This window comes from Lepidochelys kempii, chromosome 2, assembly GCF_965140285.1.
Source record: "Lepidochelys kempii isolate rLepKem1 chromosome 2, rLepKem1.hap1, whole genome shotgun sequence".
NCBI lineage: Eukaryota > Metazoa > Chordata > Testudines > Cheloniidae > Lepidochelys > Lepidochelys kempii.
The window spans coordinates 168,576,560-168,591,268 of record NC_136381.1 but is presented as its reverse complement, the minus strand read 5'-3'; positions in this window follow the sequence as shown (position 1 = coordinate 168,591,268).

Genomic DNA, 14,709 nt, shown 5'->3' with positions numbered 1-14,709 from the left:
GATAAATTATCTGCTCCAGAGCAGCAGATCCCAGGTTGCAACACCAAAAATGTTGGAATTTCTCTCAAGACCTTAACTTCTCCATTCCAAAGAACTCAGCCCAACTCCAGACTCGTCACTCAGGTTTCTTTATTGGACTATACTAAGACTACACAGAGCTGATCAGACTCATGTATAGGGGGTTGGTACAGGGTAAACCACACTCTAAAGAATACAAGTATTAATTACTTTATATACAAATTTAACCCTATAATGACCATGCATCTTCCATTCTATATTATATCAAACTCTTTATGATTGGTCAAGTTATTTTCAGAATCAATCCTTGTACATATCATTTGTTCTCATGTCAGGTACTCAGCGTATTTTGTTAGTTTCCTCTCTGTATTTTGTTAGTTTCCTCTCTGTTTGTTTATCCTCCTTCCACATATTCTTAGCCATTGCTGCTGACGCTCTGATTTCTTGCACCTGTTTTTACACAGCTTATCTCTTCCTTGTCCTTGATTACTGGGGCCCACTAACACAATCATTTTTACAATTTATCTTTTCCCTTGTTCTTGATTACTGGGGCCTATTCATACCAAGTTAGACTTACTCATGTACCCAGCCTGCTGGGAATTGCACTAGCTCTGCAGGCTGATGGCATCCGTATTCAGGTATTCAGGATGATGGGATTTACCTAAACCAGGACAAAAGTTTATTTTCTGTAAAGCTGACAGGCATTGACAACCTGAGATTAACAGGTTTTGAATGCTACGGGATTGATTACCAGTCCAGCCTTAATTTCTATTTCATTTTGCAAGTGTAAAGAATTGGAAATAATTTAGCTCCTGCAAGTATTTATAGGCACAATTTTGATCATTTAGTGAGTGGATCTTTGGAGAGGAGCTAAGGGTGTGCTCTTGGATAGATCTGGTTATAAGATATTTGACGTCTAATGCCCTGGATTGTGGGCATAATCAGGTAGTTAAACATCCACATTACATAAATTGCACTTCCATTTATTTGTAGCTATAGACTGCAAGTGCAAAATCAGAGGCCAGCTGTAACAGGGTATACCAGACCCACTGAGGCCCCCTTCTGGAGGCCTTATGGCCCTGCCACACCCTGCTGCAGAAAAGGGCAGTGAAGCGGGTCCTCCAAGCTGCCTAGATTGGCTGTGTGGGACATAGCCAATCAGGACCCAGCAGCCTAGTATAAGAAGAGCTGTGGGGGTAGAGAGAGTTCAGTTTCATGCTGGAGCTGGAGGAATGTGCCTGGCTGAAGGAGGTGCAGCACCTCAGACAGGCAGCTCTGCAAGAAGCTGAGGAGAGTGAGAAGGAGCCCTGGGGTGGTTGCTGAGACTCCATTAGGGCAGGGTAAAAATAGCACAGGGCCATGGGGAAGTGGCCCAGGATGTTAGAGCAGCATTGTGACACAGATAAAGGGATGCAGCAGATGGCTGCTCTCTATAGGGTTCCTGGACGGGATCTGGAATAGTAGGTGGGCCTGGGTTCCTTCCATTAGCCACTGGGGGAAGTGGCCTGGACACTGAGACACCCCAGAGGGGGAACTGAACTGTCATGGCCCAGCTGGAGAGCTGTGACTAGAAAGGCCCCAACAGGCCAAAGACATTGTCTCCAGGGAGGGAGCGCTGGGACACCACTATATCCTAGAGCATAGTGAGAGAGAAAGAGTGCACTTGGCCAAAGCGGTATTTGTCAGAGATGAGGGCACCCTGTTACAGCCCTATTTTTAATACAAAATGTATAGCCTGAAATTTTATACCCAAAGGGTCAATCACTGAAAGTGTTATTGAAATTAGAATGGTCCTGCATATGCTATGAATAATGAGTGCCCATTTCCATTGAGATTTTTCTTTTCTTCCCATTAATGTACAGCAGCATGGATGGATGTAGGTATATTACTACACTCATGGAAAAAAAAATAACTTATCTACAATGGAAAGTTAATGTACAGGATTTTGTTTACTGAGTTTGCAAGCAATACTCTAGTTATTGTGTCACAGACTGAAATATTTCCCCCTGAAGGCTTTTACATTAATTAGATCTGATTTTTTATGAGCAGAATGAACATCTGCACTGAAGCAGGATGAATATAAAATGAACAATGAAATATTTAAATACTAAGTACAAATAGTCTTTCCTAGTAAAATTAATAGTGGGATTATGCATTTTCATTTGAATATTTTCATGGTATTTGGATTATATTGTTTTGTTCCCTTTTTTATTAGAACCCCAAATCACTTTATTAATTACAGCAGGATCTGTAAGGATACATGTATTGTTTCTTTAAATCTATGCTAAAATATTAACAAGGGCAGTGCTACAGTGGATTTTTAAGAGCATAACTGAAGCAGAGAGAGAGGGTAGATTTAAGGAGGATCTCTGTGGCATACAAGTAAAGTTTCTTCTTCGGTGTTAGAAGACAATGAGCCTTATTATGATTCTTAATGTTTGTCACATAAGAGCATCCATTGTGGTTAATATTATAGATAACAATATAATTAAGTTCTACAAATTTGGTGGAGAGAGTGGGAATTACACCAAAAACTAACTCTGTCACACTAAAGTTTGGAAGGGGAAAAGGGATGTTTAATGGCATGAGGAAGCAAGTCAAAAGACCATAAAATAAAAAGTAAACAAATTAAAACCCTTAGTCTCATCAGCATAAAGGCTCCTTTATATCTCTTCTCTAAATAAACTGCTACAATCTTTCCAGTCTCTTTTCTTCTGAAAAAGATGAATGTTTTAGGAAGCTCTGAACATCTGCAGACAGTGGGATTATAACTGACCATAGGAACATATCAACAGTTGTAGTGTATCGGACCAGTGATTGGTCTAGTTCAGTATCCTGTCCCTGACAGTAGCCACAACCAGATGCTTCAGAGGATAGTGCAAGATTTACTAAATAATGAATGGCATACAGCACTCTGTAACAGACCCCAGTAGAGTATCTTGCACCTTCCTCTAAAGCACTGTTAAGTCCAGTATAAATGTAAAACCTATAGCTTGAAGAATACAGAGCTTGCTGTTTACACCTATTGGCAAACATGGGAAGAGCAACCTGGAGAACTGCAGATAGACAGAAGCACCATAATCTAAGGAGCTCTCTGGTGTAATCTATTGGTGAGCAAATAGAAATGACTGAATTGGCCAGGCCTCATTTGCTGTTTGACAGTTTGAGGCATTTTTGTCAAAATTCAGTTAAGTTTTAAGTTTGAGGGTAATGAAACATAATTATCCCCACTGAATAATGACCGGGCAAGAGCACTGCACGAAATGTGCCTGGGATGAGGGACCGACCTAACCAATGCTTCAGTTCAGTATGGTTGGCTCATGGAGCCTGGACAAAGCTAAAAAGAGAGGGAAAGGGGTCCTATTTTCTGGGGGAAAGTGCATCCATGGTGGTAACAATTGTATTTCAGGTTCTATATGCTGCTTATTTCTCTGTGAAGACTTTGTGAAGAGACAGTGCAGGGGAAGCTTTGTAGATGGCTTTGACCTGGCAAAGTGTGATGAAGTGGCTTGTGCTACTGCCTTGTGCAACTTCAGCAAAGCTGAAGAAATCCAGTGAGTTTCCCCTTACCCAGCAATCAATGAAAGTTGTAACCAAATATTCAAGAATGGAGGTGAGACCTTGCGGAGGTGACTGTAGGGATTCTTTCTCAATATATGGAGTACTGAAGTTGTGCCACAGGGTTTCAGAGATGCTACCATTGTCACCATAAACAAGAGGACAGATGAAAAGTCCACCTGTGGCAACTATCCTTGTATCTCATTACTCTCCATCACTGGAAGGGTTCTGGCCACACTACTCTTTGATCATCTGCTTTGCAACATGGTTAATCGCATACTATCAGAGTCACAATGCAGATTCAGGATAACATGAGGAATGTCAGACATGATTGTAGCTCAGTAGATGCAGGAGAACAGCACAGGACCTCTACACTGTCTTAACCATAAGAATGGCCATACTGGTCTAGCCCAGTATCCCGTCTTCTGACGGTAGCTGGTGCCAGGTGCTTCAGAGGGAATGAACAATACAGGGCAATCATTGAGTGACCTCCCCCGTCATCCAGCCCCAGCTTCTGGCAATCAGAGGCTTAGAGCATGGAGCTGCATCCCTGACCATCTTGGCTAATAGCCATTGATGGACCTATCCTCCATGAACGTATCTAATTTCTGTTTTAACCAGTTATACTTTTGGCCTTCACAACATCCCTTGGAAATGAGTTCCACAGGTTGACTGTGCACTGTGTGAGAAAGTACTTCCTTTTGTTTGCTTTAACCTGCTGCCTCTTAATTTAACTGGGGCACCCCTTATTCTTGTGTTATCTGTAGGGTTAAATAACACTTCCTTATTCACTTTCTCCACACCTTTCATGATTTTATAGACTTCTATCATATACCCCCTTATCTCTTTTTCCAAGCTGAACAGTCCCAGTCTTTTTATCTCTCCTCATATGGAAGCTGTTCCATGCCCCTAATTTTTGTTGCTCTTACCTGTATTTTTTTTCCAGGTCTATATCTTTTTTTTGAGATAGGATGACCAGAACTTCACACAGTATTCAAGGTGTGGGAGTACCATGGATTTACATAGCGGTATTATATTTTGTGCCTTATCTATCCCTTTCTTAATTATTCCCAACATTCTGTTAGCTTTTTAACTGCTGTTGCACATTGAGTGGATGTTTTCAGAGGATTATCCATAATGACTCAAAGATCTTTCTTGAATGGTAATGGCTAATTTAGACCCCATCATTTTGTATGTATAGTTGGGAATGTTTTCCAATGTGCATTACTTTGCATTTATCAACATTGAATTTCATCTTCCATTTTCTTGCCTAGTCACCCAGTTTTGTGAGATCCCTTGGTAACTCTTTGCAGTTTGCTTTGGACTTGACTATCTTCAGTAATTTTGTATCACTGTAAATTTTGCCACCTCACTGTTTACCCCTTTTTCCAGATAATTTATGAATATGTTGAACAGCAGGAACCCCGCTATTTGCCGCTCTCCATTGGGAAAACTGACCATAGAAATCAAAGAACCATAGGACTGGAAGGAACCTTAAGAGGTCATCTAGTGCAGTCCCCTGCACTCATGGCAGGACTAAATATTATAACCACTTATTCCTACCCTTCGTTTCCTATCTTAAATGGTCCATGTGAGGACCTTCCCGCTTATTCCATGACTGCTTACTTTGTTTAAGAGCCTTTGGTGAGGGACCTTGTCCACTATAGCCACTGGATGACTCTTGTCCACATGTCTGACCCCTTCATCATCCTGGCTAAAGTGCTCAACACCATCAGTAGACCTGGATTTTGGCAACTATTATGTCAGTGGGGTTGTCGAGAGAAATTCACCAACATTTTGAGACTATTTCATAATGGAATGCTTGGATGAGTCTGTGTAGATAGTGTTTTGTCTAACCTGTTTCCTGTCACTAATGATATTAGGCAGGGCTGCATAACTGGTCCAATCCTTTTCAATCTCCAATGCAGAAATGTTCAATGATGCTACAAGAGACTTGGTTTGCCCGTATCAGGATACCTTTCTGATCCTCTAGAAAATTCTTCAACCTGAAGAGCCTGTGATCTTCCACAAAGGTCTTTGAAGCTATTGTTCATGAGCTTCTGTATGCCAATGACTGTGCTCTAGAAGCACATACTCAACAAGAGATCTAATTGACTACAGACAGATTTGCAGAGTCCATAAAAGGATATCAGATGACAATCCATCTGAAAAAAACAAGTCATTATCAACTTGCACCAGAGAAACCCTTCATGAAATCAAGTCACCATTAGCTACACACAGCTGAAGGCTATTACAGACTTCTGCTATCTTGGCAACACATTGTCAAAGGATGCTACTATAGACAAGAAACTGACAAGTCACATCAACAAAGCCAGTTCATCGTTTGGCAGGCTATCAGGCAGAGTCTGGCATCATCATGGTATTAAGCTTCAAACCAAGCTAAATGCTATAAAACATTTGTGCTGTCCAATTGTTTGTACAGGTGTGAGATCTAGACCAGCTGTAGGCATCACCTCACGCTTCTAGATTTGACATCTGCATGCCATATTCCACATCAAATGGCAGGATGAAGTTACCAATAGCTAGGTTTTGGAACGCAGCCACTCAACAGGGATTGAAGTCACGCTCCTCACATCATACTTATGCTGGGTTGGTCATGTACTGAGGATTGGTGACACCAAAATGGCAAAACAGTTGCTGTACAGCAAACTGAAAGTGGGTTATTCATACAAAGTGGCCAGACGAAATGTATCAAGAACACAGAGAAGCATTAATGTTGACAGCCAGGAGTTGTCAGCAATAGATAGATCACACTGACAAGCAGCAGTCAATGACGGGGTTACTCAGTTTGAGTCTAATCGCCATATGGATCTTGAGGCACAGATGCTGTGTCATAAATAGTGGCAGATTCAGCAGGAACAGACTGTAATCCCTTCCTCTATTATTGAGCTACATATGCACTCAACGTAGAAAGGAGTGCCGCTCACGGATCGGCCTCCTGAGCCACAGTTGTACTCACAAGACTTAATACCATCGTCCGTGTCCTCTTCAGTTATGAAGGACAACAGCCATTACACTGGAGTAGGGGATATAACCCTTGGAGCAAACCAGACAGCACTTTGCAGAGGGGCTGGAGCTGGACATACCTGAACTCTGGACTCAGCAGATCCTGGACAACAAACAGTGAGTGGGATTCGGTGGAGGAGAGGAACAAGAGAAGTGGCTGTTGCAGTGTAACACATTCCTTTTGTTAGACAATTACAACTGTGCATGGAGGGGACTGAGCTGAAGACTATATCCAAGACACCCTGGGAGATGTATACAAATATATATTACAATTTTTGTCAAAGGAATTAATCCCCCAAAAACTTCAGTTTGGAAATGCTGTCAGAATGTCTCGTAGGAAATGTAGTTCAGTTTCTTCCTGTCCCTATCTTCCTATTTGGACAAGTCTCCCCAGCCAGACTATACACACCATGCATCACATGCCCCATAATGCACCATAGCCAGGGACTCACATGCTGAACTAACTCCATTCTCTAAAATGAGACCCAGATGCATTATGGAAGTTGTAGATCTGACCAGGAAGCCTCACCTATTGAGAAACTACAACTCCCATGGGACAAAGTGGCAACATTTCTAAATTGTGGGGGTTTTTTTGGTTTTATTTTTTGTTCCCACCCCCACCCCCCCGTGTTTGGCTGACATTTTTCAATTTTTGGTCAATTTTTCACTACTGGAATTTCCTCCAAAAAGCTAAACTTTGTGGGAAAACACCTATTTCTTGACCAGTTCTACTCTTCTATTCTCAGAGCATTTAGGTGTTGCTCTTTGAGCTGTGTTAGTACTTGCAATTGGTTAGAAAAGTTACATGGGATTGTTTTTGCTCTACCCTTCCCTACTCTTGGTTTATTTTGGGTTTTTTTCCTCTTTCCTCTTTGCAATTGTTTTTTGCACTTCCATCACATTCTCATACCAATGAATTTTAAACGGTCTTGCCCATAACATTCATGCAACTTTGAAATTTGCTATGGACATACATACCAGTACAGTTTAATTGTTTATGGAAAGTGAACACAAAATGAGCATGAGTATGAAAAGCAGGCTTCAGACAATAAATTACAGTAGATTTATTCTGAAATCTATTAGTTCCAAAGTACAACAATAATCCAGGATTCTCTTGCGTTTTACCAAACGTCTGCACACTTTTAGGGAAATAAACTCCTTATCTGTTTATGTGTAAAACACATCGTGTTACATACTGCAGTCTGAGCAATCATTGAATTAATTTGTATTCTGGATCAGTTGTCTTCGTTTTTTTTTAAAGAGGAGAGTCTAAAGGAGATGAAGTAAATGCTGGAGTCTCTGGGGGTTTGTGAATCTCTTAAACTAGTTTTTTGAGCTCTCAAAGTTTTCAGAGTTTAATTAACTCCCCTCTCCCCCCCCCCCCGCATTTCCTGTAATTTAAACTTGTTTCTCAAAGGGAGATTCAATTTAAGAATAAAAATATTTTTTCACAAACAGCCTAATGCAAAACCCATTGAAGTCAGTTTTAGCATTGGCTCAGACCCTAACTGAAAGCTTATGATCTATATTAATGACAGAAACACCCCACCCACAATTACAAAATAAAACAGCATATAGTATATTTTTGCAGTGGAATTTTCCTCTACCCTTCTCTGCTCTTGTTTTTCCCCAGTCTCTCTGAAATTGTCTTTCACTCTCACTGCTCTGTTCTATCCTTCACCCTATTTTTTTGACAGATACTATTCTCTGTTCACTTTTATGACAACATCTGTTAAGTGGAAAGCAAACTCTAGAATGATTAAGAATGATGTGCACTTTCAACCTCTATGCTTAAGAGGGTTCAGAATTAAGCTTGATGCTTCTATTCATGGATGCTGATGACTTGACTTAACATAATTCAGCTTATACTTATTGGCCAAGACTTTCAAACTTGGGTGTCTAATCTTAGGCTCCTAAATAAATCCTGAACATCCAGCACTTCTGAAAACTCAACTTCATATTTAGGTGCCTAAATATAAATTTAGGAGTGTAAATAATATTCTAAGTATCTGTTTCTGAATGATGGCCATGTCAAAAAAAAACAAACATTTTCTGAAGTCTCAATTCTTCTCTTAAACAATCCTATATAAAGAACTCTTTATAGACAAGCAACCTTAATTTTGTAATTTTGGATTTTTTGAGTGCTTCACTTTGCAACCTTATTGTTTTTAACAACATTTTTTTTTATGTAGAACATTATATTTAAAGTGTAGGAAAATTAACAATGTAGTACTTCTAGTGGGGTTTTTTCAAGTAATTGTGGAACAGAATGAACATGCCTAGCACATGCAGTTGTATTGGGGAAGCTACTAACAACCAGCTAACTTCTACATTTAAAACCAATGAGAAATTTGGTACCAATGCATATTTATGGTAAAAATAATCAGATTGAATTATGCATCTATCCTTGCTATTTTGCTTTTCTATTTCAGTAAAGTGATGCAAAAATGTAGCAAACTGCTTGTTATTTACACAGATAATTTAGTAGCTTCAGCCTTCTAATGAAGTCCTAGATGACTGTCACAGGTTGTACTATCTCTTTAAGCCCTGCTCAAAGTCTCCTTCCCTTTAAAATTTGACTTTCTGGAGTCATGTGATGACAGGAGGGGGCAAAAAAGCTGCTTGCGGCTCTGTGTAAGCAGCTATTCAGGAACACCAAGATGTGGCTGGTGTTTCCTGCACAATGACTCAGGGAAGAGGCTTAGATACAGCCAGGAGTTCTGGGAAGCCCTCATCCCAGGTTGGGCCATGGAGGCAGAAAAAGCATGACTGAGTTCAATGTTGGGGAAGCAAGTGAAGGATTGTCTGATCTTAACTTGCTTGCTTCCCTTTTGGTTAGTAGATGTTCTCCTGCTTCACCCATCCCCACCCCAACACACACACACACACACACTGTTGCATTGAGTGGTTCCTTTACAAAACTTGTTACTGGGTTGTGTTATCAGACTGGAGATAGCAGATGCACCTCTGTGTGCAAGCATGGCAGAGCATTTTGTTTAAACATGTGACTGGGGAGTTCAATCACCATCTCCATTTAGTCCTTTAGACTTCTCTACTTGGTCCATCAAATGTGCTGGTGGATTTTGTGATTTGAACCTTTGTCCATTAGGAGTCATCAATTTATACTGAAAATATGTAACAGAGGAAAGCTAAAATGGACTGGAAGCTGCAGCCTAAAACTGAAAGGTACATCCCACTACTTATTGCCTGGTCTCTCCAGTCCCTCAGGATTTTTTTAAAACTAAGGTAATTGATTCTTGCATTCTGAATTAACTGCATTGTCATTACAGATTCTGTTAAGCACCTCTGAGCAATATTTAACTGCACATGCATCTCTCAAACACATACAGAAGGTGTACAACCTTTCTGTCCTCACCCCCAGAAACATTTCTTTTGGCCTTGAGCACTCCATACAGAAATGACCATCCATGCCCCGTCAGCAGTGGGGGCTGAACATGAGATGCCTGGATCTAAAAGCAACAAACTTCAGGAAACAGAAGTTTGAGCTGGTCTCTTACATTGCAGCTGGCACCAGACACACAAATCTCTACTAGCTACTACTGGGGAACACAAAACCACACTAGAAGTGTGGGTTACATAGGAATATAAGAACGTCCATACGGGGTCGGACCAAAGGTCCATCTAGCCCAGTATCCTGTCTTCCGACAGTGGCCAATGCCAGGTACCCCAGAGGGAATGAGCATAACAGGTGATCATCAAGTGATCCATCCCCTGTCACCCATTCCCAGCTTCTGGCAAACAGAGGCGAGGGACACCATACCTGCACATCCTGGCTAACAGACCTTGATGGACCTATCCTCCATGAATTTATCTAGTGTTTTTTTTGTTTTTGAATCATGTTATAGTCTTGGCCTTCACGACATCCTCTGGCAAAGAGTTCCACAAGTTGTCTGTGTTGTGTGAAGAAATACTACTTTTGTTGTTTTTAAACCTACTACCTATTAATGCCATTTGGTGACCCCTGGCTCATGTGTTATGAGAGGGAGTAAATAAAACTTCCTTATTTACTTTTTTCACACCAGTCATGATTTTATAGGCCTCTATCATATCCCCCCTTAGTTGTCTCTTTTCTAGGCTGAAAAGTCCCAATCTTATTAATCTCTCCACATACAGAAGCTGTTCCAAACCCCTAATCGTTTCTGTTGCCCTCTTCTGAACCTTTTCCAATCCCAATGTATCTTTTTTTGAGATGGGACAACCACATCTGCATACAGTATTCAAGATGTGGGTGTACCATGGATTTTTGTCTTATCTCTTTCTTAATTATTCCCAACATTCTGTTAGCTTTTTTGACTTCCCCTGCACACTGAACAGATGTTTTCAGAGAACTATCCACAATGACTCCAAGATCTCTTTCCTGAGTGGTAACAGCTAATTTAGACCCATCATTTTATATATATAGTTGGGATTATGTTTTCCAATATGCATTACTTTGCATTTATCAACATTGAATTTCATCTGCCATTTTGTTGCCCAATCACCCAGTTTTGTGAGATCCCTTTGTAAGACTTTGAGGTCTAATTTGGACTTAACTATCTTGACTAGTTTTGTATCATCTACAAATTTTGCCACCACACTGTTTACCCCTTTTTTCCAGATCATTTATGAATATGCTGGTCCCAGTACAGACCCCATGGGACACCACTATTTACCTCCCTCCATTCTGAAAGCTGACCATTTATTCCTACCCTTTTTTCCAATCTTTTAACCAGTTACTGACCCATGAGAGGACCTTCCCTCTTACCCGATGACAGCTTACTTTGCTTATGAGTTTTTGGTGAGGGACCTTGTCAAAGGCTTTCTGAAAATCTAAGTACATTACATCCACTGGATTCTCCCTTGTCCACATGCTTGTTGACCCCCTCAAAGAATTGTAATAGATTGGTGAGGCATGGTTTCCCTTTACAAAAACCATGTTGACTTTCCCCAACAAATTACATTAATCTACGTGTCTGACAATTCTGTTCTTTACTATAGTTTCAACTAATTTGCCTAGTACTGAAGTCAGGCTGACTGGCCCGTAATTTCCAGGATCACCTTTGGAGCCCTTTTTAAACATTGGCATCACATTATCTATCCTCCAGTTATTCGATAGAGAAACTGATTCAAATGATAGGTTACAAACTACAGTTGGTTCTGCAATTTCACATTTGAGTTCCTTCACAACTCTTGGGTGAATACCATCTGGTCTTGGTGACTTTTATTACTGTTTAGTTCATCAATTTGTTCCAAAACTTCCTCTAATGACCTCAGTCTGGGACAGTTCCTCAGATTTGTCACCTAAAAAAAAGCTCAGTTTAGGGAACCTCCCTCACATCCTCAGCCATGAAGACCAATTCAAAGAATTCATTTAGTTTCTCTGCAATGGCCTTCTCGTCCTGAAGTGCTCCTTTAGTATCTCAATCGTCCAGTGGCTCCACTGGTTGTTTAGCAAGCTTCCTGCTTCTAATGTACTTAAATAATTTTTGCTATTACTTTGAGTCTTTGGCTAGCTATTCTTCAGATTCTTTTTTGGCCTTCCTAATTATATTTTTATACTTCACTTGCCAGTTTATGCTACTTTCTATTTTCCTCAGTAGGATTTAACTTCCACATTTTTAAAGGATGCCTTTTTGCCTCTCACTGCTTCTTTTACTTTGTTTAGCCATGGTGGCACTTTTTTTGGTTCTCTTACAACTTAATCCTTCAAACTCTTCCAAGCATCTTTTAAATGGCCATCTTCCAGTCCATTTGGACATGGGCACTTTACTATCCTGATATTTGCTCAGAATGTTTTTCAATCTCTGTTCTAGTCAGTCATTGTACTGCTCTTCATTTATCCTCCATGTTTCTGCTGCTTCAGGAATGTGAGATTATTGACACGAATTAGTTGAAAACATCTTGAAGACAGCTGAGAAAGTGGTGTACAAAGAGTGAAAGCAGTCCACTGATGCATACTGTTGTACAGATGGCAAAAAAGCTAATAGTATTGACTAAAACAAATAAAAGCTTAATTTTGTTGACTACAAAGAAAAAGCTTCATTCTGTCTACTTTAAAAAGTTGTAAATATTGACTATATAAAAATCCACAGGTAAAAAGGAAGCATCTGTCATCACTCTGCAGTCATTCTTCACTCAATTATATTCATAGGGTTGGAATATCTACTGGTGTACTTCAATTGAAATAAATGGAGTTATGTCAGCAGAGAATTGGCCAGTAGACTTTAAGCCTAAAAGGGACCATTATCTAGACTGACCTCCGATACAGAAGTACAGACCATAGAACTTCATGAGAGTCTGTGTAGCTCAGTCTCCTGGTTTGAGTTTGACCAGCTTCTTCACCTATCTTGGGGTGATACAGAGAGACAATACAAAAGTCTTAGCATTGATATTCCTATTTTTATGTATCACCCTTTAGTTTTGTATCCCTTCAGTAGCATACACAAACACTAAATACTATCTTAAGGATTTTACAGCTCCCCCTAGCTTGTAGCAATTCAACAGTGATAACAGTACAGAGGGACCAATACCAACAGCAGGTGGATGCAGAGAGGTTTTACAGTGGGCAAGTTTTGTCTAATAAGCTCCCTTCTTGAAATAAGCTTTCACTACAACAAAGTCAAGAGATTGGAAGACAATCTATTTGTATAATAGGTGCAAAATTGTACATTTGGAATGAGACCCACACTTTCACGCTAAAAACCATGAGCATGTATATGATTTTTAGCCTGAAAGTGTGGGTCTCATCCAAAACATACACACCTTCTAGAAATATAGACATTCCTGATCACCACAATAAGTAAAGAATGTATAAGAAAAAGGGAAATGAGATGCTAAACATTCTTGCCAGCTGGGTCAGAGGAAGGTGGAAATAGCAGACTTACGATATTAAAAATGAAATGGCCATCTTAAGTCAGATGGCTGTTTCTCCACAATGCAAAGACCCAGCCTCCCAAAGAGCATACTGGGAAAGACTCCTTTAAGAGAATCTGACCATGAACTAGAAATATATGGCTCAGTCAAGCAGACAGAGGAAAGATAGCTCTTAGAGAATGGATTGAAATCCCTAGCTTACTGGATGTGAGAAAGTTGTTGAGCACCCATTGACTTCAGAGTTATGAATACTCAACATCTCTGAAAATCAGGTTTGTTGTTAAGGTTACTAAATATAGGTATAAGTGCCTAATTTTAGTTAAGTTTGAAAATGTTGGCCTTCATTTGTCTGCATCAGTTTGCATACTTGTAAAGCAGGTGTAATACATTTAATCCACTGTCCATCAGAGTATTGTGAAGCCTAATGAATGTTTGTTTGCAAAGGACTTTGAAAGATGCATACTTGCACAAACTGTCATAGGTAGAAAATAAGAAACGGAAAACTGTAGAAAACCAATCTAGACTGAATAGTATCTGACTTTGTTTTGCCCAACAGGAAAACTCCTTGCTCCACCATTGCTCACAGTGGTTACAAACATGAATTACTAGCATAGAACAAACTGGAGTCTAAGCAATATGGGATCTCTGTGATCAAAGGTAGGAGGTACTGGTGGATGACACAAAAGGAAGCACTGTGGTTGATGAACCTAGAAAGGCAGCAGGAGAAGAATGAAGCTAAGAACTTATTTTTTTGCTGAATTGCCCTTTTTATTTTGCTTTAGGTATTCGGCAGCTTCTAAAAAGAGTGGCCTGTTTACATTTCTATGCACTTATAAGAAAATAGCTTTTTTGTCTGTGTAAGGAAAGTGAAATTAAAATGTAATGGTTTCCAACATCCTCAACTGCCCAATTTGTCTATAGTCCTAGACACTAGGAAATGTGGAAAAATAACAATACAAAAGTTTTTCTTTTTAATCATACTGACTTTGTGAAATTGCAGAGCTGCAAGTTCTTGCCCATTCAATAAGTAAAGCGAATTCAGACAGTGTTTTGCAATTACTGATTCTATTGCTGGTGTTAGTAATACTGGCGAACAGTTTAAACAACTAGCTTACTTTTAAATCTTTATTGAATGTGCATGTAGAGCAGGGAGAAATTTTTTCTGCAAATAGTAAATTCCCAAAAATGCATTTTGGGGGTACTAAAATTCACAAATTTGGGTTAAATTCAGCT